This window comes from Herpailurus yagouaroundi, unplaced genomic scaffold (assembly GCF_014898765.1).
Source record: "Herpailurus yagouaroundi ecotype Mexico unplaced genomic scaffold, PumYag 67525, whole genome shotgun sequence".
Taxonomy (NCBI): Eukaryota; Metazoa; Chordata; class Mammalia; order Carnivora; family Felidae; genus Herpailurus; species Herpailurus yagouaroundi.
In genome coordinates, this window is record NW_024420331.1 from 2,372,059 (window position 1) to 2,394,682 (window position 22,624).

The window sequence follows — 22,624 nt, forward strand, 5'->3', positions numbered from 1 at the left end:
CACAATTCTCCATTCTCTCCCACAGTTCCCCTGGCTTCCCACCATCCTTTGTTACTTCCCACAATCCCTGTTCTCTCCCATAATTCCTCTTGTTTCCCATCATCCTCTGTTATCTCCCACAATTCCCCTTGTTTCCCACCATCCCCTGTTCTCTCCCATAGTTCCCCTCATTTCCCACCATTTTCTGTACTCTCCCACAATCTATCTGGTGCTCAACAATTCTCTGTTCTCTCCCATAATTTCCTTTGTTTCCCACCACTTTCTCTTATCTCCCACTGGTCCCCCACAATTCTCTGTTCTCTCCTACAATTCTACTCATTCCCCAGCATTGTCTGTTACCTCCCAGAATTCCCTATTTTCTCCCACAATTCCTCTCGTTTCCCACCATTCTTATTTCTCTCCCACAGTTCCCCTTGTTTCCCACCATTCCCTCTTCTCTGCCACAATCCCTCTGGTGCCCCAAAATTCTCTGTTCTCTCCCACAATTACTTTTGCATCCCACAATTCCCCATTCTTTCCCACAATTCCCCCTTTTCTATGAAGCCATAGAAGGATTTTATTTTATTATTATTTTTTAAATTTTTATTTATTTTTGAGAGACAGAGAGCTTGCAAGCAGGGGAGGGGCAGAGAGAGAGAGGAAGACACAGATCCAAAGCAGGTTCCAGGCTCTGAGCTCTCAGCACAGAGCCCGACCAGGAACTTGAACTCAGGAGCCACTGAGATCATGACCTGAGCTGAAGTTGGAGGCTTAACTGAGCCACCCAGGCTCCCCCATAGAAGGATTTTGAAAAGAAGTTATTTGACCTGACAATAGGAAGAATTTGTACTCTCAACTTTGCTCTTCACCACTGTGCTTATATGCCTGGAGACCTTCACTTGGCTCCTTGCCAACACTGGCAATGAATTGCACAGTCTTTGCTAAGGCCTGAATGAATGAAGCAAGTTCCCAAGACACAGTTCTAAGACACAGCCAGGCCCCACCTCCCCTTATAGCTCAGGGTTCCTTATTCATCAGGGCCCACCTTCTGTACTCAGAGGCACCATGTCTATCTCACGTCTATATCAAGGGCCAGGGCTGCCTCTCACTCATTGAAACAAATGCTACTTTTCTTCAACGGGATTTGTTGCCAGTCAAATTGGATTGCTAGAGGTTATCATTCTGTTTAGTATTTTCAATACCATTGTCATAGCTTCAGAGGACATACTATTGCCAAGCAGTAAGTTTCAAGCTTTTGTTTTCTTTTAATGAGTCTGGGGTCTTTTAACATAACCTCTAAAAATGAATTAATTATATGTGTGTGTGTGTGTGTGTGTGTATCTTTGGTTTTCATTGCATAAGGAGACCATGCAATAAGATAGTATCACAAATATCTATACCTATTAGGATTCAAGAGTTAAAATACGAATTTTGATATCCCCTAAAGCATATTTCTTGGAAAAGTATGTCTGATGTGGTGGTGATAGAGAATGGTTTATCACCTTGTCTTTTGTGGCTTTAATTCTTCAATGCCACTTTTTAAAAAAAATTATTTATTTTGAGAGAGAGAGAGAGAGAGAGTATGTGGGCAGAGGAGACGCAGAGAGAGGGAGAGAAACAATCCTACGCAGGCTCTGCTCTGTCAGAGCAGAGCCTGATGTGGGGCTCGATCCCTCGAACCATGAGATCATGACCTGAGCCAAAATCAAGATCTGGAGGCTTAACCTACTGAGCCAAGGTCCCCCTCTTCAATCCCACTTTTGAGTGAGTCCAATTACTTAAGAGAGCCTTCTCATCCTTCCTCTACATCCGCTCCTACCTCACCTTCTTGATTCACCCCCATTTTTACTTCTCTGTATTAACTCACACTGCCTCCAACAAGAAATGAAACTACCAAAGAAGCAGGAGTATATATATATATAGGTTGGTTAGTCAAGCATTCTCTTCCTAGTAGTGAAACCCAACTACAGTCAGAAGATTCTTTGGTAGGGGCGCCTGGGTGGCGCAGTCGGTTAAGCGTCCGACTTCAGCCAGGTCACGATCTCGCGGTCCGTGAGTTTGAGCTCCGCGTCGGGCTCTGGGCTGATGGCTCAGAGCCTGGAGCCTGTTTCCGATTCTGTGTCTCCCTCTCTCTCTCTGCCCCTCCCCTGTTCATGCTCTGTCTCTCTCTGTCCCAAAAATAAATAAACGTTGGAAAAAAAAAAAAAAAGAAGATTCTTTGGTAAATGTAGAATGATAGCAGAGAAAAACAAAAGCCTTGGTGGATGTCATCATTCATACTTGTGGCTTTAACATCCAACCATACCTGATGATTTACATTTCTTTGTTTGCAACCGGCTCTTGCTTTCCTGAGTTTCAGTTCTGTGTTCCGAATTGCTTCTTGGATTTCCCTGCCTAGATAACCATTGTCATCACAACTGCGGTATGTCCGACCCTGAACTCGTCTTGCCCTCCTAAACCTGTATATTTCTCAAAATCAGCAGCCATTTCTTTTACTCCCTGTCTACTTGCTTTCTACAGCTTAGTTTTCTCTTTATACAGTAAGATGGTGATTTCAGATAACTAGTATAGTCTACTATGTTCTTCCCCTCTAAAAGAAAAATCATGTTGAGAGATCCTTAAGTGTGGTTTATACCTTAAAAAGTTAAAGGCAGGGCCACCTGGGTGGCTCAGTCGGTTAAGTGTCTGACTTCGGCTCAGGTCATGATCTTGTGGTTCATGGGTTTGAGCCCCGTGTCGGGCTCTGTGCTGACAGCTCGGAGCCTGGAGCCTGCTTTGGAGTCTGTGTCTCCCTCTCTCTCTGCCTCCCTCCCCCCCTCCCCGTTCATGCTCGCTCTCTCTCTCTCTCTCTGTCTCAAAAACAAAAGAAACATTAAAAAAAAAAAAGAAATCAACTCTTTTTCTAAAATATGAGTGTATTAGTCTGTTTGGGCTGCCATATAACAGGAAAACATAAACTGTGTAGATTAAACTACAGAAATTTATTTTCTCATAGTTCTGGAGGCTGGAAGTCCAGTGACTATCAGCCTGCCATCAGGGCTGTCTTCCTGGCCTTATAGATGGCCACTTTCTCGCTGTGTCCTCACTTCTCCTCTCTGCACGTGCAGAGAGGGAGCTCTCTCGTATGTCTTCCTGTAAGGACGCCAGTCCTATCAGAGCAGGAGCTCACCTTTATGACCTCATTTAACTGTCTTTGTTTATTTTTTCACTAACATTGGTATATAGCATGATAGCAATTTCAGATGTACAACACAAGAATTCAGTATTTGTATACACTACCAAGTGATCACCACAATAAGGCTGGTTACCATCCATCATCATCCTGAACCCGCCTTCCCCTCTGATAACCACCAGTCTGTTCTCTGGATCCATGGCTTTTGTTTTGTTTGTTTGCTTGTTTTTCAGATTTCACGTGTAAGTGAAATCATACGGTATTTGTCTAATTCCATATGATTTCATTTAACTGCGGTTACCTCCCTAAAAGATTACTGTCCCTGAAGTGATATTTGGGGTTAGGGCTTGAACGTGAGGATTCTGAATGGGACACAATTCAGTCCATCACAAGGAGGTGGACGTATTTTCGGTTTGTCATTTTTCTTGTGTTTTCGCTTATGGTAAGTTTTGCTTTGAGTAATTTTTGTGCACCTTCATTTTCAGTCTTTTATGGTTTCTGGGTATTGGAGCATAGTTCAAAGTACTCTTTTTTTTAATTTTTTTTTCAACGTTTATTTATTTTTGGGACAGAGAGAGACAGAGCATGAACGGGCGAGGGGCAGAGAGAGAGGGAGACACAGAATCGGAAACAGGCTCCAGGCTCTGAGCCATCAGCCCAGAGCCCGACGCGGGGCTCGAACTCACGGACCGCGAGATCGTGACCTGGCTGAAGTCGGACGCTTAACCGACTGCGCCACCCAGGCGCCCCCAAAGTACTCTTTTAAGCCTTAAATAAATCCTTTCATATTTTTTTTCTCAAATTTTTAAAAGTTTTCACTTTTTATTTTCAAACATCAATATATTTGAAATTTATCCCAGTGTAAGGAATAAGTTACAGTTCCAATCCCTCTATATTTTTCAGACATTTACTCAATTGTCCCTGGATGATTTATCCAATAAACTATGCCCCCAGATACCCCTTCACATATACTAGATTTGGGATGTCTCCTCATTATTATGACGCTAAATCCCCGTGAGTTCTTGGACCAATTTTTGGACTTTACCCTGAGCCATTGTTGCACCGGTGAACATTAGTTGAAGTGTTGGGACCATCTGGCAAATCAGTAGCCTCTCATTTCACTTCTTTTTCAGGTTTTTTTCTTGATACTTTTGTTTGTTTATATTTCTCAATGAAATTTGTAGTTGGCTGGTCAAGTTTTTTTTTTAAACCTGGATGGTGATTTCGTGAGGATTATGTTAAAGTTATATATTAATTTAAAAAGACTAGAACTCTTTAGAAAAATGAGTTATCCTATACAGGAAGGTGCAGCACCTTCCCAAATGTTGAGTTCTTTTGTGTTCCTCAGTATCATTTTAAAGTGTTTTTTCAAATCTTAGATATTATTTTGCTGAGATTATTTCTTGGTATTTAAACTAGTTGTTGCAACGGAAGGGAAATCTTTTCTTTCCTTTTGTCTTCAGACTTAGAGTTGGTATATTTAGGCAAGCTTTTGGCTACGCTCACCTTATGTTCTGCGGTGTTTTGAATTCTCTTATTGCCTTTTGTCTTATCTTTTGTTGATCTTGGATCTTCTGGGAATTCTTTCATGGCATCTCCACTAATAATAATTTTACTTCCTCATTTCCAATTCTCAGGCCTGTCATTTCTCTGTCCTCTTAGTTGCATGGGCTTGGGATTTCCAGCAAAATATGAAATAATAGAAGTGGTGGTGGACACTTCAAAATTTTATGGGAACGCTTCTCGCATTACTTATCCATTAAACATCGTGTTAACTTTTAGATTGGCATAAATAGAGTTTTCTTAAATCATGTGCGCAAAGAATGCATATGTCTCTGTTTTACTATGAGATGTAACAAAATCAACAAATGCTTTGGTGAATGGACTTCCACAGGAGAGGATAAAGGGGTTGTTTCCGATCTAAGTTGATGTGAACTGAGCCGGCACAGCCAGAAAGAGGAGCCCAGAGGCAGAGGTGACCACGGGAACATGAGTCCCTGGGAAGTATCATATAACTTAGGGAAACTTGATCTTCTATGGATCTGGAGATTCAAGTGAATCAGATCTTGAGCTCCAGGGGATAGGGAGGCCAGGCCTAGCTGCCAATGGCTTAAACTTTGCTTAAGGGTGAATTTATTAAATACCTATTATATAAAACGTGGTGAGTTGATAATAAAACATTCTGTGGTCTTAAAATCATATGTGTATGCCTGCACGCCTGGGCTTTTGATTTTATAGTTTGGACCAACGCTTCTCATACTTGAGTGTGCATGCACATCCCTCCGGGATCATGGGAAAATGTGGATTCTGATTCAGTAAGTCTAGGTGGAGCGTGGGAATCTGTTTCTAGTCCTCACAAGTGCCCAGGTGATGCCAGTGCCCCTACCTTTACTTACATAATTTCAGTAATAATATGCTCGATTGATTTTTTTTTAAATTCCTCGATTATTGCACAAAGCGGCCGCATCGTTTAATTCATTGCTTTTTGTGGTATTGCAGCGCTGAGCACTGAGCCACCCGAAGTGAGAAGGGAGCGTGTGCACTGATGTGGTTTGAGGCCCACCTATAAGAGCTCCCCTGTGTGAACACGCTTGTCCCCAGGTGAGCCTTTCTTCAGTGCCGCAGTGAGGAGTGGCTGCTAACATGGAAATGTGGCAGTCCTCGTGAGCGCCGTGCAATACATATTTTGTTGTGTCAGGTAAAATAGAATAGACTGCGTCTTATACCAGTGGTTAATTATTTTATTTTCACGGTGAACGGCTCAGTCTGCCCCCAAACTATAAGAAAACACTGGAAACCATCACTTTAATTTTTTTTAATGTTTATTTATTTTTGAGACAGAGAGAGACAGAGCATGAGTGGAGGAGGGGTAGAGAGAGAGGGAGACACAGAATCTGAAACAGGCTCCAGGCTGTCAGCACAGAGCCCGATGCGGGGCCCGGACTCACGGACTGTGAGATCGTGACCTGAGCCGAAGTGAGACGCCCAACCGACTGAGCCACCCAGGCGCCCCATAGAAACCATCACTTTAAACCTTTAACTCCAATAGATTAATTTGTTTTATGAAAGTTTTGTCCCTGAAAAGAAACCTTAGCAGCATGCTTAGGTGATTTGCAAAGCAGGACCAGTGAGTATTGCATTGTTGGGTAGTGTTTATTAGAGGCAACGTTGGGCTATTGTAAAATAATTCTTTTCTCTACCTTTCCTTTCTTTCTTTCTTATCGGCTCTTTCCCCTCTCTCTCCCTTCCTCCTGTTCTTCTTTCTTCCTTCAAGCCTTCTCTCCCCACCATTCCCCTTTCCCTTGCTTTTAGCAAATTATTGAGCACCTACTATGTGTAAGACATGCTAGACACACACAAAAAGATGTGCTTTGGCACTAATAATGAGGCCCCCAGGCCACTGGGATCTAAAAGAGATTTGAGGGGCACCCGGGTGGCTCAGTCGGTTAAGCACCCTGCTCTTGATTTCAGCTCAGGTCATGATCTCACCGTCCTTGGGTTTGAGCCCCTTATCAGGCTCTGTGCTGATGGTGCAGAGCCTGCTTGAGATTTTGTCTTCCTCTCTCTCTGCCCCTTCCCCCTCGTACACATGTGTGCATGCGTGCCCCCCTCCCTCCCCCCAGAAGTAAATAAATAAACTTAAAAAATAAGAGAAATTTATTTAAAAAAAAATTTTTTTTTCAACGTTTATTTATTTTTGGGACAGGGAGAGACAGAGCATGAACGGGGGAGGGGCAGAGAGAGAGGGAGACACAGAATCGGAAACAGGCTCCAGGCTCTGAGCCATCAGCCCAGAGCCCGACGCGGGGCTCGAACTCACGGACCGCGAGATCGTGACCTGGTTGAAGTCGGACGCTTAACCGACTGCGCCACCCAGGCGCCCCCAGAGAAATTTATTTTTAAAAATAAATAAATAAAAGGGATTTGTTGAAGTTTATCCTTCAAAGGCAGGGGTAGAAGGGTGGCCATTGGAGGAGAACGTTCCGGCCGGAAAGGAAATAAGATGTGAGTAAAGGAAAGACAGGCACTTCCGCTCAGGATTTAGGAGTGGCAGGAATGCTTGGTGTGTAGGAGCTTAGCACCAGGTTAGTATTATTTACAGGGCCATGAGCCTGGCCTCTAATCTAAAAGGAGCACGGGAGCAAGGCATAGCAGGTGGTGAACCAAAATAATTCACCGTGATGTGACAACTGTGTTGAAATACAAACTTCATTAGGCGTAGGGAGGCAAGAATCTTCCCTTCTCTGAGTTGAAGGTAAGCCTCTTCAGTCCATATTTGCTTTCCTCAATTCTAGCTCCTCCTTTTCTAGGAAACACGGCGAAATACTTTATGCCAGCCGTAAAAAGCACTGACTGTATTTAACGCAAATTTGTGAGCTTATTATGCTATGAAAGTGTTCCTTGGCTGTTTCACATGTAATGCGTGTTCACGCCCTCAAAATAGTTCGTATGTTTGGGATCCCAGATAGCCCACCTTTTGTTTTTCAGAGAAAACATTCAATGGCTGTGGCGGGATGCGTTCTCGTGTCTACTCCATTCAATGGCTGTGGCGGGATGTGTTCTCGTGTCTACTCTGTGCAGCCTAGGCTGGGAATGGACCCTCAGACTAGAGAGCAGATTGAAACACCTGGAAACTCTCTTTTGCTTCCAGAACCATGAAAGCGGGCGTTGCATCTTAACCATCTTTTCTCCTTGGAACCTCACCCGGTGTCTGCCCCATGCCTAACGTAGCAATGGACGGATGCGGGTGATCAGGAAGGAGAAACAAAGCCCACAGCACACTACCAAGTGGCTGCAAAATTATCCCTGTTCTGAAGACACATTCTTTCTCTTTTGTTTACCATAGGATACCTTTCTTAACCTAAAGGGGATAGGTGGGAGGATGGGCGGATGGGTGGTTGGGTGAACCAACCAGGGGGGTGGGGGTGGGATGAGAGGGGGGGATGGTAGGTGGGTGGTTGGGCGGGTGATGAATTAAGGCGCGTACATCAGTCCCTACGGACCAGTGAGACGATTTAATGTCCTTAAACTCTGATGACTTAGGGCAACTCTGTCAGCTATTTTTGAGTTTCCATCGTGTTGAAGTTTGAAATCACTACAACTTTTATTCATTTGATGCTGTCTCTTCGTGTATGATCTGCTGAAAGTTTTGCCAACCCAGCAGTGATGTTTCTATGTACCTTGTGCCGGTTTAATGTTGGCTTTTGCAAAGTTGTCCACGCGTGGTTTATAAACCTTCATTTTTGTTGGCATTGAATGTTTTCTCATCACCTTGGACAATGTTACAAGACATTTTATGGTGGAAGAGTTTACAAAGGGATAATACAAGTTAAAAATTATAGTTATTAATAGTGATTTATTGTTTAAATTATTTTTTAGTGTTTTATTTATTTGAGAGAGAGAGAAAACGAGAGAGGGAGAAACAGAGAGAGAGGGAGAGACAGAATCCGAAGCAGGCTCCAGGCTCTGAGCTGTCAGCACAGAGCCCCATGCGGGGCTCAAACCCATGAACCGTGAGATCATGACCTGAGCCAAAGTTGGATGCTTAACCAACTGAGCCATCCAGGCCCCCCAGTAGTGGTTTAATTGGACCAGACAAATGGAACCCCAGGTCTGGATCCTCTAAATTAAAAAAAAAAAACATATTTGAGGTAATCACTTTCATATTAGACTTTGCAGGAATTTTTTACAAGGGGCCCCCCGATTGGTGAGATCTGTCCAATTGCATGCTTCTTGTCAGTTGCATGAATCTGTGACCCTGTGACCCAGCAGCTCTTAGTTTGACATTACTAACAGGCCTCCACACAAACTTTTCATAATCTTCGGTGTCAGAATTTAAAAAAAAATTTTTTTTTTAAATAGTTTCGGAGGGAAGATTCCTAAACCTTCTGGCTTAAGAAAATCCTAGACAAAAAGAAATGGCCACTTGGGGGCGATGGAGGTTCAGAAACCGCCCGGCTATTCCCTGGGGCAACCGAGCACTTTAGCTGGTTTATTTATTCAAAGTTGGAATTTGGACGTGAGAACCACGGAGCTCAGAGAAATTCCTGGATGAGGAACGCAGTCCTGGGAAAAACCTACGGAAGATGGAATTAGCACCTTGGCGGACCGCCTTTAACACAAAGAGCTTTCCTTCCTTGTGGGTCTTAGGAATGGACTTGGGTTCCCATCAGTCTGAAACAGAGGAAGCCAAGTTAAACTGCAAAGAACTGAGCCAGCGAAGAAGCATGCTTGTTTATCATTACCTGCAAACACACGGAAACGCACAGTGCCCTTGGCCTTAAGGCATCGCCCGCCATCTGGCTCCGAGTTGTGGCTTGTGCAGGCAGGCCTCAGTCAGGACCTTTCCTCTGGGGAGGGGGAAGGTTGTGGAGTTTATCTCAGGAAACTCTGAGTCATAGCTTACACTTCAGGTGACACTTGAGGAATTTAGTGAGGCAGAGTTTAGACAGGTCCCGAGAGGTATCTTTTGGAAGACAAAGGAGGAAAACAATGTGTCTTCACCAAAGTGGTAATTTTTGCAGCCACTTGGTAGTGTATGTGGGGCCTTATTTCTCCTTCCTGATTATGTCAGCCGTGCTTGGGACCACTGGTAGGTTTGGGGTCCATCCGTGGCCCCAGACTGTGGCTAGCTCAGTCTGTCCAGCATCGTCAATGTGGTGGGCCCAGCCACTTGGTCTTCTTCCCCCCCCCCCCCCCCCCCCCCGCCCCTCAATCAATCCCATCAGTGTCCCAGCATAAGGCTTTTTGTCTTGCGTTTACTCCAAGATGGGTCAAAGGACCTGGAGTTGTAGAACTCAGGAATGCATAACAGCATACACACATCCAAGAAATGACGTGGCATCCCATGTCCTAGAGGCTGTCCATTTCTTTTTTTTTTAGTTTCATTTTATTTTTAAATTTATATCCAAGTTAGTGAGCATATAGCGCAACAGTGATTTCAGGAGTAGATTCCTTAATGCCCCCTACCCATTTAGCCCATCCCCCCTCCCACAACCCCTCCAGGAACCCTCTGTTTGTTCTCCATATTGAAGAGTCTCTTATGTCTTGTCCCCCTCCCTGTTTTTATATTATTTTTGCTTCCCTTCCCTTGTGTTCATCTGTTCTGTCTTAAAGTCCTCATATGAGTGAAGTCATATGATATTTGTCTTTCTCTGACTAATTTCGATTAGCACAATACCCTCATGAGTGAAGTCATATGATATTTCTCTTTCTCTAATTTCGCTTAGTACAATACCCTCTAGTTCCATCCACGTAGTTGCAAATGGCAAGATTGCATTCTTTTTGATTGCTGAGTAATACTCTGTTGTATATATACCACATCCTCTTTATCCATTCATCCATCGATGGACATTTGGGCTCTATCCATACTTTGGCTATTGTTGATAGTGCTTCTGTAAACTTTGGGGTGCATGTGCTCCTTCGAAATGAGGCTGTCCCTTTCTTTTTTTTTTTAATTTTTTTTTAGCATTTATTTATTTTTTGAGAGGCAGAGAGAGACAGTATGAGCGGGGAAAGGACAGAGAGAGAGGGAGGCACAGAATCTGAAGCAGGCTCCAGGCTCTGAGCTGTCAGCACAGAGCCTGACGCAGGGCTCGAACCCATGAACTGTGAGATCATAACCTGACCCGAAGTCGGACACTTAACTGACTGAGCCACCCAGGTGCCCCGAGGCTGTCCATTTCTAAGTCCCTCCAACCTGGCAGAGGGATGGCCGAGGAGTTCTAAGATTGCAGCTAGGAGGAGGACCCGTGGATCCCAATACCCAGTCCCCTGTGCCCTCTGGGAGTTGCTGATGCATGTTTCTGAGGACACTCAGAGAATCTGGAAATATGTTATGTCAGTGAGGACATTTTGGGTTTTGAGTGAGAAGTCCAACTTGGATTAGTTAAGCAGAAAAAGGAATTTATTGGTTCACATCCCTAGGAAGTCCAGGGGTGGGTAAGACCTCAAGAGGGGCTCAATCTGGGGGCTCTGCCTCCCTTTCTCAGCACAGTGTTCCTTTGTTTGATGGCCTCTCTCTCAACTTCTTTAACATTCTGGGGAATTAGCTCCTATCGGTCACATACGTTCCCTTGGACCAGCCACTGTGTCTCAGGGTGGAATGCGGCAATGTGATTTGCTGGGGCCTGGAGCGTTGTAACCCACAGCCCACCTAGGACCACACAAAGGGGGAAAGAAGGCGTTCCCCCAACGAAACGATGCTGGACATGCTAAGGCAGCACGAATCTGCATGCAGATCCTTTGTATGGACAGAAAGATCAAGAAGCCAAGCCCTACTAAGAGATCCATTAGCCAATAGTAATATTAATCACAATTGCAGTTTTGCTTCCTTAAATTCCACCACAGGCCTAATGAAAAGGCTCTGGATTCTTGTGCAAATCATTTGAGGAACTCTCTACTAATTCAAAGAGGATCTAAGAACTGTATTCTATTGACAAATGTCTCTATAAACAGGAACCCGAGTTGTAATAAATACAATAAGGAAAACACCCTGTGTTCAATACCGGATGCTGAAAAGGGAACACACTGTCTAATAATGCAAAGGACAGGCCGTTGCATTTAGGACCAACAGTCCCGAAATTATTCCTGGAAACCCCGCAAGGTCTACATAATTATTTGCAAGGCTCCCTTAATGCAAGTGATCTGCTTTCTATGTAAATGCTAATCATATAAAACACATGCCCTGAAACACAACAAACTGAAACGAAATGGAATTTCAAGAAACCAAGGACCTAAAATAGCTATAAACAAAAACTAGTAAGGTGTGACCGGAGACAGTGGGATGTTCCGGCCTGAGTGACAACAGTCTGTGACATGGAGAAGGAAGCCAATTGTGTGACGGGATGATTTCCCAGATTTTTTAAAGTTTATTTAGTTTGAGAGAGAATGGAGAGAGAGAGCAAGTGGGGAGGGGCAGAGAGAGAGGGAGACAGAGAATCCCAAGTAGGCTCCAGGCCTTCAGCAAGGAGCCTGATGTGGGGCTTGATCCCACGACCACGAGATCATGACTTGAGCTGAAATCAAGAGCCAGACGTTTAACCCACTGAGCCACCCAAGTGCCCTGATTTACCAATTTAAAGGTGGCTTTTATATCTAAAATAAAGGTGCCATAGGCCTGGCAGCCACACCCCCACACAATTCTGAGGTCTAGAAGAAAACCCAAGGCTCTGTGGTGGGGTGGTCTGGAAAGGGCACCTTTCCAAATGTTCAAGTTCTCCTCCAGGCTTGCTGGCCGTGAACGTGACCGTCACTTCTCATCTTAGAGCCTCCACTGCCTCATCGGCGAAGTGGCAAGAATACTGACCTAGGTTGTTGTTTTGCAGATGAAACAAGCAATCCGTACGGGCCTAGCCCAGGAGTCAGCACACTTCCGTGAAGGGTGAAGAGTAAATATCTGGGACTTCGTGTGCCAGTCTCTGTGACAGCTACTCAGCTCTGCCTCCTAGTGGAAGCTGCCTGGGCAATGTGGCCAGGGTGGGTGTGGCTGTGTACCAGTAAAAGTTTGTTCACAAAATAAAGGTGGCTTTCGACTGAGACCTTCGGGCCCCAGTTTGCTGACCTCTGGTCCACTAATTGTTCCTCCCTCCTGGTCCTGTTAATCCTCTTGCCCCTGGTCAGAGAACATCCTTCTGTGGACTCCGTTGTGCCCCCACCAAATTCACAAGTTGAAGCCTTAACCTCAGATGTGACTCTTCTTGGAGATGGGGCCTTTGAGGAGGTCATTACAGTTAAATGAAGCCCTAAGAGTGGGGCGTTAATCTGATGGGCTGATGTCATTATCAGAGGAAGAGACACCAGAGCTCTCTCTCCCCGCTATATGAGGACACGGTGCGGCAGCAACGCTGATGGCACCTTGACCTCAGACTCCCAGCCTTCAGAACTGTGGGAAAAGAAGTATCTGTTGTTTAAGCCACCCCACGTGTGGTGTTTTGTTATGGCGGCCCCAGTAGACTAATACAGTGACCCATTAATTAACTTATCAATGCTGTGGCTGCCTTACATTTCCTTCTTCTCTTTCCCCCTCCCTCCTCCTTTCTTCCTCCTCCTTTCCTCCCCTCCCTCCTTCCTTTCCATAAGTGTTTATGTCTCTCAAATGGAGCTAGAAACATCTGCCCTGCTTATCTAATAAAATTTGCGTGAGGCTTAAATTAAATAGAAAACATAAGGTACAATATAGCACAAGCTATCACTAAGGTATTTCCGTTTAAGGTCTATCACCTGTAGTTGCAAATGCAAACTACTACGTGGGACAGCAAATCTGGTCCCAGATGCCCTTCCCTCCTGCCCCCCACACGAGGTGACTTGGGCGATGGAGTGGTGTCTGTGTTTATCTGCTTGGGCGCTCTCCTTTTTTGAGCAGTAGGGGAGTTATAAGGAAGCTAGGAGGAGAAAACCTGTATGAGAGGATTCTGGTTCTAGTCCAAACAGAGTGTTTTCCCTCCATTCTTTGACGGTCAGTGGTATCGCGTCCTTCATTCAGTAAATACAGATACAGTTTCTACTCTATGTCAGGTGCTGTGCTGGGTACGGTGGCTACAGAAAGGAGAAATCAGATAAAGGCTTGGGCCGCGTGTGTGCGCGCATGTGCGTGTATGCACGCCGGCAGAAGGGGAGAGGAGGTTGGGCTCAGAACAGAGAACCATTGAATGAAGAAAATAATTACAGGCTCGGAACAACATCAAAAAAGAAAGCCAACTGGGCCACACGGCAGAAGTTACAGGCATGGGTGTGCTGGAGACAAGTTGTGCTTTAATTTGCATTTCCTGGGTAACTAATGGCGTGGGACACTATTTCACGTACTTACTTGCTTCTCAAGCCCAATCCCCAAGGCTTTCCAGCTCCTAGTATCTCCTGCAAATGTTGAATCAAGATGGTGGTCTTCTTGTTGGGATCATTCCTCATATACGGTTCGCAGTAATCGTCACAGCTCTTATTAACATGTGCTTCTGGCCTGGGCACTACTCTGCTAGGCATTTTTTGGTACATTTGTCACAAGCAATGAACCAACTTTGATACATTGATATTAACTAAGATCCATTCTTTACTTGAATTTCATTAGTTTTTACCTTAATGTTCTTTTTCTGTTCCAGGATCGCTTCCAGGATGCCACATTACTGGCTGTGACGGTTTCTCAGACTTTCCTTAGTTTTGATGACCTTGACAGTTTTGAGGAGCACTGGTCAGGTATGTTGTAGAACACTCCCGAACTGGGATTTGTCTGATGCGATGCATTATTTCTTATTCTTACAGCTAATCTTCAGTGTTAATAGAAATTATCGATTTCATTATTACAGATGAAAGCACTGAGGCCCAGAGAGGTTAAGGAACTTCCCTAAAGTTGCACAGCTAGCAGATGACAGAAACAATGATTCAAACTCAAGATTGACATGAATTACGCCATGCATTTACTCTGCCCTCCCCCTGCCTCAGCCCCAATCTGCTGAATTCCTGACAACAAAAGAGTTCCCTTCAAGGCTGTCAGGGTGATTTCTTTTGCAGTTGTTCCCCTCACATAGTTTTAAACAATTTACTGATGTGTTTAATTAAATTAGAGCAATTTCCCCTATCGGTTATTTGCGGAACTGATTACTCGTGTAGCTTCAGTGGCTGTCTTCTTGGGGCACTTGGTTAATTCAGAGAGAACATGGCCAACCAGTCTTCAAGAACCTGTATTTCCAGTGGCTCTCAAACTGTGCTCACCTGGGGTCCACAAGCATCACCTGGGCTGCTCGTTAAACCTGCACTTCCCTGGGGTAGGTTGATCGACTGTCCCAGAACTGACCAGCTCCCAGGATGCGGGACCTTCTGTGCTCAAACCGAAACTGGGACTGTCCCAGGCAAACCAGGGCGGTCGGTCACCCTAGCGCCGAGCTCCTGTGAATTGCTTTTAAACAAACTACCCGGGAGAGGGCCCTAAACATACAGAAGCCGGAGAGCCGCTACATCAGATATGGGAGAGAATTCCTGGAAGAACTGGTGGCGGGTTTCTAGAGACACTGAGAAAACACTGATTTTCATCCGGGTATGTTTGATTCTGCCTGAAGTTGAGAGAAAAAAACAATCACCCAGCCTTCAGCCCAGATGACATCAGTGGGGATTGTTGTTCACTCTTTGGGTAAGAACTCGACAGTTTTGTTGAGGGATGATGGGAGCTCCCAAAAGATATCAGGTCCTTCCGAGGCCATTATTTACCACGTGGACTTTAAGATCACATGACAGTTAACGCAGTGTATCTGAAGTTTTATCTTTTTAACGTCTCTTTACCAAAATGATCAATTACACGTTTTACACACATTCGTTTTCGTTCCAAGTCTTTGAAATCTGTGTGCATTTTATACTTAGAGTACTTCACAGCTCAGCTGCTCAGTTTTTATCAGAAATACTTGATCCGTATTTAGAGTGACGCGACTGAGTTGTTCCGAACATGTTTAACCTAAGAGTAGTCCAACAGCTGAATCGGGTCTTATTTTCTCAGTTTTCATTTTAATTGTAACCAAAACGAGGAACGCAGTTTGTCAGGCTCACTAATCACATCCCAGTTACCGAATAGACACGGGTGGCTGGCAGCGTTGGAGATGGATGGCCCGGCTGCAGGGCAGTGCTTCTCAGACTTTAATGGGGGCATCAGATCACCCGGCAGTCTGCTTAAAAGCTAGGTTCTGATTCGGGAGATCTGGGGTGGAGCCTAGGAGTCCACCTTTTGAACAAGTTCCCATGTGACGCCGATGCTGCCGGTCTAGGGACCACATTTTGAGTAGCGGGGGACTGCAGTGACCTTGAAGGAGGGCTACCTCAGTTTTGATTTCTCTACTTGCTCAGTGGTGTTCTTTCATTTTAAAGGCTAGCAGATGTGCATGTGATCGTGTGAATATATATAAAACACACATATGTATATCCATACATGCATGTGTATGTGTATGTAGCTGAATATGTGCGTGTGTCTCAACTTGTGTAGATACGTAAGCTCTGCAAATACAGAGAACACTTCATGACTAGAGGTGTTCTGTGTCTTCACTTTTTATTTACTCTTGAGAGAGAGAGAGAGAGAGAGAGAGAGAAAGAGAGCGAGCAGGGGAGGGGCAGAGAGCGAGGGAGACAAAGAATCCGAAGCAGGCTCAGAACTGTCAGCACAGAGCCTCACACAGGGCTTGAACTCCCCAACTGCGAGATCACGACCTGAGCCGAAATCCAGAGTCAGACGCGTAACCGACTGGGCCACCCAGGCGCCCCTTCTTCACTTCATTTTAAATTCAACTTACTCTTCTTTGGTCCCTGGAACTGAACAGCAGCTGAATGTTGAATCTGGATTTAAGTCTCTATATGTGTTTGTTTGCTTTTTCAAATGCGTGCAGTAGGTTCCTTCATTGTATTTCAATGTTTGAAGGTATTTAAAAAGTATTTGATGGCCCCCCCTCTCTGTGGTTTTGTGAACTGCGCAGAGTAACCTCCAGTCCCATCTGGTTCCCTTGTACTTGTGTGGGGAAATTTTTTGCCCCATTATTTGTGTTTCTATAGACGCTTTTTCATTCTTCTTTAGACATCGGTATGGAAAGGTTGTGAATTACTTCTAATTACGCCAGCATCTACTCAACTATTCAATTCACTTGGTTCCTCTGATCCAAAGCTGGTTTAACTCCTATGCCAGGTTCTGAGAAACAAACACCGCCTCTCCCCGCCCCCCAAATTCAAAAAACAAAAACTAAAATTGACAGAGTTCTCTTTGTCAGGATTTATGAGAAAGTTATAGGGGCATAAATAGCCACCAAAATCATAGTGAAATTGGAGAAATTGGTCATGCTCCTTTTATTATTCTTCAGTTTCTCTTAGGGGACAAGCTTTCCATGGGAAAACACCATTATTTTTGGCAGTTACTGGAATCCGACAAAGGAAGACATGGAGACTTTTCGAGAAAAAACAGGGACTAACCCAGCCTTCCACTAAAGTGGAAGGAAATAAAATGAGGGATAACAATTAGGTATATCAAAGCAGGATGGAGGGTAAAGATGTTAATTTTTACTTTAATCTCAATTGTAATTGTATTATCTGTTATTGGCTCTGTGTGGTGGAAACAATTGCGTATCTTTTTCTTTATGGGACACAATCCTTACTCTGTGTACAGTTATAGATTCCAGTGATTATAAGATCTGGCACCATCCATGAAAATGGCCGCTAATTCAAAAGCTTCGTTCATTGGGCTGCTCAGCATGAATAGCCTCTTAATTTTCTTTCATTTGTTTTAGCTGCATAGGTGTCTCTGGGTGAAGTTTGGATATGCTACATTTTTTTATTTCCTGTGGATCACGTTGCATTTAATAATAGCTAATAATAGGGGCACCCGGGTGGCTCAGTTGGTTAAGCAACTGGCTCTTGATGTCGGCTCAGGTCACAGTTCACGAGATGGAGCCCTGTGTCAGGCTCTGCGCTGTCGTTCATGCGCGATCTCTCTCATAATAAACAAACATTAAAAAATAATAGCTAATAAGAATAGCTAACATTCATTAACTGCTCTTTTAAAAAGTTTATTTTGAGAGAGAGAGCGTGCGAAGTTGGGGTGGGGCAGAGAGAGAGGGAGAAAGAGAATCCCCAGCAGGCTCTGCATTTTCAGCATGGAGCCCGACATGGGGCTTGAACTCACAGACTGTGAGATGAGGACCGGAGCTGAAATCAAGAGCTGGATGCTTAACCGACTGAGCCACCCAGGCGCCACATTAACTGCTTAATATATGTCAGGGCCCTATTAATTACTTTATTTGCTTTATTTTATTTAATTCTCATAACAACTTCATAACATAGGTACTGTTAGTATAATTTTTAAAGAACTAAAAACATAATCTTGTAAAAACACAGAACGAACACCTGTCAAGAATTTATTCAACTCATTAACGAGAAGACCATAAGAGGGTTCAACTGATTCCAAAAGTATTTTGAGGAACTTGGTATTTGTAGGCATTTTGAGGGGAAAAAAAAGTGTTAGAATAAGATTTCCAGGATAGATTCAAAACTGATTAATAGGGCACTTAAAGCCAGAACCTTTGCGGTTATCTTTTCAATTGGACAGAAATCTATGAATTAACATACAGCATCTGAATTCTAACCAAATAAAAAATAGACAGTCAAACAAGTGCATTCCCTAGGTAATGATGTAACTCTTAGGTCGGTAGGTGAGTGCCCTAGGGAGATTTTGAAAGGTCACACCTCGGGCCATTTCACCTCATTCAAAGTTGGGACGTGTTCTTAACAAAGCTATACTTATTTTAACAATGAGGATGCTTAGAGATGTTAACTTAGGTGATAAAGGAGTCTTTGCAGCGACTGAGCAAAACTGGAGCCCTGTGCTTCTGACACTTCAGCCTAGTCTCTTAAACTAGGTGAAATCCATTTTGATCTGGTTTATAAAATTCTCTTTCTCTTTCTCTGTCTCCCTGTGTGTGTGTGTGTGTGTGTGTGTGTGTGTGTGTGTGTATGTACATGTACGTGTGGCAGGTGAAAGGATTTGGAAACCGGTATTCTTTTTTTTTTTTTTTTTTAATTCTTACAATGTTTATTTCTAAGAGAGACAGAGCGTGAGCAGGGGAGGGGCAGAGAGAGAGGGAGACAGAGTCTGAAGTAGGTTCCAGGCTCTGGGCTGGCGGTACAGAGCCCGACCCAGGACTTGAACCCACGAACCATGAGATCATGATCCGAAATGAAGTCGGATGCTTAACTGACTGAGCCCCTGGAAACTGGTATTCTAACCTGGATGTTTTGGGGGCTGTTACTGACAAAGCTTATTCAGATGGTGACAACATTTTGACCATGTTTTCCTTTTTTTTTTTTTTTAAAGAAAAATCTCATCCCTTGCCTATTAAACATCCATCATTAAAAGAGAAGTCTAGTCTACTGGTTGCTTAGGAATGGGGGGTAGGGTTTGCACTGAACCATCACACACATTATCCTTGCCCTTGACCACCAGCACATATTTGAAAACTAGCTGGCCAGGGGGTTAGACTTTGAAGTTCTGAAACAGACTTTTCCTTGGTACAAAGCAAAATGTGTTCATGCAGAGTCTAAATCCACGAACCCCAGTCTGTAATCAGCTCAGCTACCCAGCTTCAATGCAAGAGAGTTAATACATGCCTTTTAGGTGTAATTTGCATGAAAGATAGTCTAAAATCTATTGGGTTTCAGAGAGAGGGAGAGAGAGAGAATAGGAGATTACATTAATTGAAGGCATGTTAAATTTGTACCCATCAGAGGACCAGGGGCCAGATTAAAAGGTTAAAATGTGGAGATGGGAGGTGGGGGGAGCGTGTGGAGACGGGAGCTTGGCAGTGTGGGCAGACTGTGCTGCTTCCCCCCCTCCCCACTCCTACTCTAATCTCTTTACCTCCCGTGAGCCAGGCAGCTGCCAAGAGGTAAACGACTAGGACAGGCGAGGCCTTGGGCTGTCCTGGGGGGTCCGGGGTTGGGCAGATCTGGATTGGACTGCTGCCCAGAATGGGGTGGGGTCGCTGATGATGGCCAGAGGGTGGCCGATCCCCGCTCGGTGTTCAGGACGGATGGCGATCCCACCTGAGCGTGCTGGGTGTCCGTGATCCCCGTGAACAGTAGGTGGAAGAAAGGTATAGAAGCTAACAGCGGTCACATGGCCAGTCGTAGGAATGAGGATGGTGAGGACATAACTTCTTCCTGTTGTGATATGTATCCGTACAGGTGATAAAATTTGGCCTTCCTTGACTATCACGTAGGAACGTATGACTCAATACTTACTTCGTAGCTCCACTTTGGGGGAAAGCGCGAGGCAATTCAGGCTGCATGAAGCAGGATAGAAGCATCATGTTGTTTACTTATTTGAAAGTTAAAAACAGGTGAAAGGAGTGCATGCTGCCCGGACAAAGGGGTGGAGTGTATGTACGTCGCTACAACTACCACCCTTCCGAGGTGTCTTCTGAGTTCCTGAAGAGAAGTAGGGGACTGACCCTCTTACAGTCCCCTTCCCCGTAGCGTCCCACGTGAGGGTTGCCGAGGATGGGAGCGGGGGGAGGCTTTTTTTTCAGGTGACAGAGGAGCGGAAGCCGTTCCGCTCAGGGCTGTTTGCAGCAGGATGTTGGGCAGGCGGGAGGCTCACGGCGGCCTTGCCGGGAGAGATGGACACAACCAGGTGCTTTGCTGGTGCAGACCGAGGTTTCTCCGAGGTTCTCTGGGAGCAGACTTCCGTAGAGCTCGGACAAGCACCCACACGGCTATGCCAGGCTGAGATCGTCAGTGTCTGCGTCCCTGGTCTTTCCTAGTGATTCTCCTGACCCGACTGTGCTAATGGATTCCGACGGAAGCCCTGATTATTATATTAAATTCTTTATTCCTGGAATGTTCAGAATGACCCTGTTGTCTCAGCTTATGCCAACAGTTTGATAAAAGACGTGCATCTCAAAAAAAAAAAAAAAATTAAAAAAAAAAAAAAAAGACGTGCATCTCGATGCCTTTAAGGGAAATGCTGTTGGAAGGCAAACAGCATCCGATCCGCACAGGAATCAGAAGTGCTGCTAAGCACATGGTTAAAATACAGAGAATTAAAAAGCACTAAGATTTTCAATCTGACCTTGAGATCTGCGTCCTTCCTTAGGTTTCAGTCTGTTGGAGAGCCATTTGCATCGTATCTCAGGGGTCAGCGAACTATGGCCTGTGAGTCAAATCCAGACTGTCACCTGCTTTTATAGATAAAAGCCCCTGATCGGGACACAGCTGTGCCCCTTTGTTTCCATACTGTCGATGGCCACTGTGCCGAACCGTAGAGCCAGATTTGAGTATTTGCAGCAGAGACCAGGCGGCACACAAGGCCAAGGATATTTGCTATTTGCCTTTTTACAGCAAACGTTTGCCGCCTCCCGTGTTGTCCTCATTCCCGCTTCCTTCAAAACGTAAGGGTTTTGTCTCTGTCATCATCACCTTGGCTCACTCCGCGGGATTAGACTAAAATACTAAGGCTTTGGCAAAGCCATTTCGGATGCCAGAAGGAACCTTTCAGCTGTCTGAAAGTACCCACTTACCAACACTTCTAACTTGGCATAGCACCGTGTCATGTTTCATTAACTGCATCCCCCTTGATCATTTTGGCTACCTTTGCAGCATTTTGCTCCCTGCCTTGCGAAAAGTAGACCAATCTGCCGTTCCCATGGTCGTGCCGTGCCGTTCCCGCAGAAGCCCAGTTCCCACATGGACCGGGAAGTGTTGCAGAAAGGGGAGCATTTTGTGTCCGAAATTCAACATTTTAGAAGCAGCGGAAGAGCGATTTGACACATTACCGGAAATCTAGAGGAAGAGGGCTTAAAATTCTTTCGAAGCAAAACCCTCACTGAGCGTGTTTGGACTCTATTTTTTGTCACTTGGCTGTGCGAATCCTTTCTCTTTGTCAGTCACGAAATGGAGCTTGCCCCCTCTAAACAGTTGCTGTTGAAAAACTCTGGAAAGGTATAGTTTAGGACATGTAACAGCCACGTTGTGACATTCAGAGAGGATTCTTTAACGTTTGGCTATGATATTGCATCTGTTATAACCCAGTGAGCCTACAAATGCAGAAGATAATGAATGTATTGGTAAATATTATGCATTCATGTCCACAGGTCAGGTATCAGGTTTTTTAATCCATTCAAAAAGTATGCGTGTGTGTGTGTGTGTATGTGTACGTATGTGTTTATTTATTTGGCTCCTGCCGTAGGCCGGGCCCTGCTGCGGTTTTTGGGCATGGGAGGACAGGAGGTAAATAAGGAGAGAAAGGAAAGTTCTGGAAAACCTCACACGCCTCTCCTTCGGGAGAAGTAGCTCGGTCGTACAAACCCCGTGTCTGTGGCTGTGAAGCTCGTGGCTCTAGTGTGGCTCCGGCAGGCGGCCTCCTCCACCCTTACTCCTGGCCTGTGTCCTCTAGAGCCGTGTTAGCTCTGCTCACAGAATGACCGCAAAAAAAGCATAGGAGGGTCCTTTTAAATGGATGTTTTTGTGAAGAGTCAACTATAAAGTTTGTATTGGACCAGAGTTAATGTGGAGCAGCAGGAAGCCCCTTGCACTCCCCTTTCCAACTCCATAGTCTGACATTTATTCTTCTTGACAGGAAGATAGACTGCCAACTTTGTTTTTAATTATTTGAATAAAATTACATACATCATTCTCCCTTTGCTGGTGCCTCCCTCTGAAATCCCATCTTCTGTGTAGCTGATGCTGATGAAATTGCCGGTTTTGGCATTAGTGCTTCTGTCAGCCAAGTGAGATGAACGGAGTTAATATCCACACCCTGAAATGAAGCCAGGAACATTTACCCCCGGGTTCCCCCCTCTCTCCCCTCATTCTGTACCCCCCGCCCCCACTCTTTATCTGCCACCCTGCAGACGTACCGCACATCTCCACGCATCTAACCTGGCACCTGAATAAACATTTTCATAGTGTTTTCTAATGCCCCCTTCCCACCTCCCCTCCCTTTGCCTCCCCTCCCCTCTCCTC

General features: G+C 44.9%; 1 protein-coding gene across 3 annotated transcripts in view; it reads left to right on the top strand.

Annotated features, from left to right (window-relative positions):
- The window catches only part of MID1 (midline 1), a 590,830-nt gene that overhangs the window by 6,445 nt on the left and 561,761 nt on the right, over window positions 1–22,624 (top strand). For all 3 annotated transcript variants that reach the window (XM_040467620.1, XM_040467625.1, XM_040467627.1), the window contains exon 2: window positions 14,245–14,338. The gene's annotated coding sequence lies outside the window, so the exon portion shown is untranslated. The remainder of the gene's footprint in view (window positions 1–14,244; window positions 14,339–22,624) is intronic.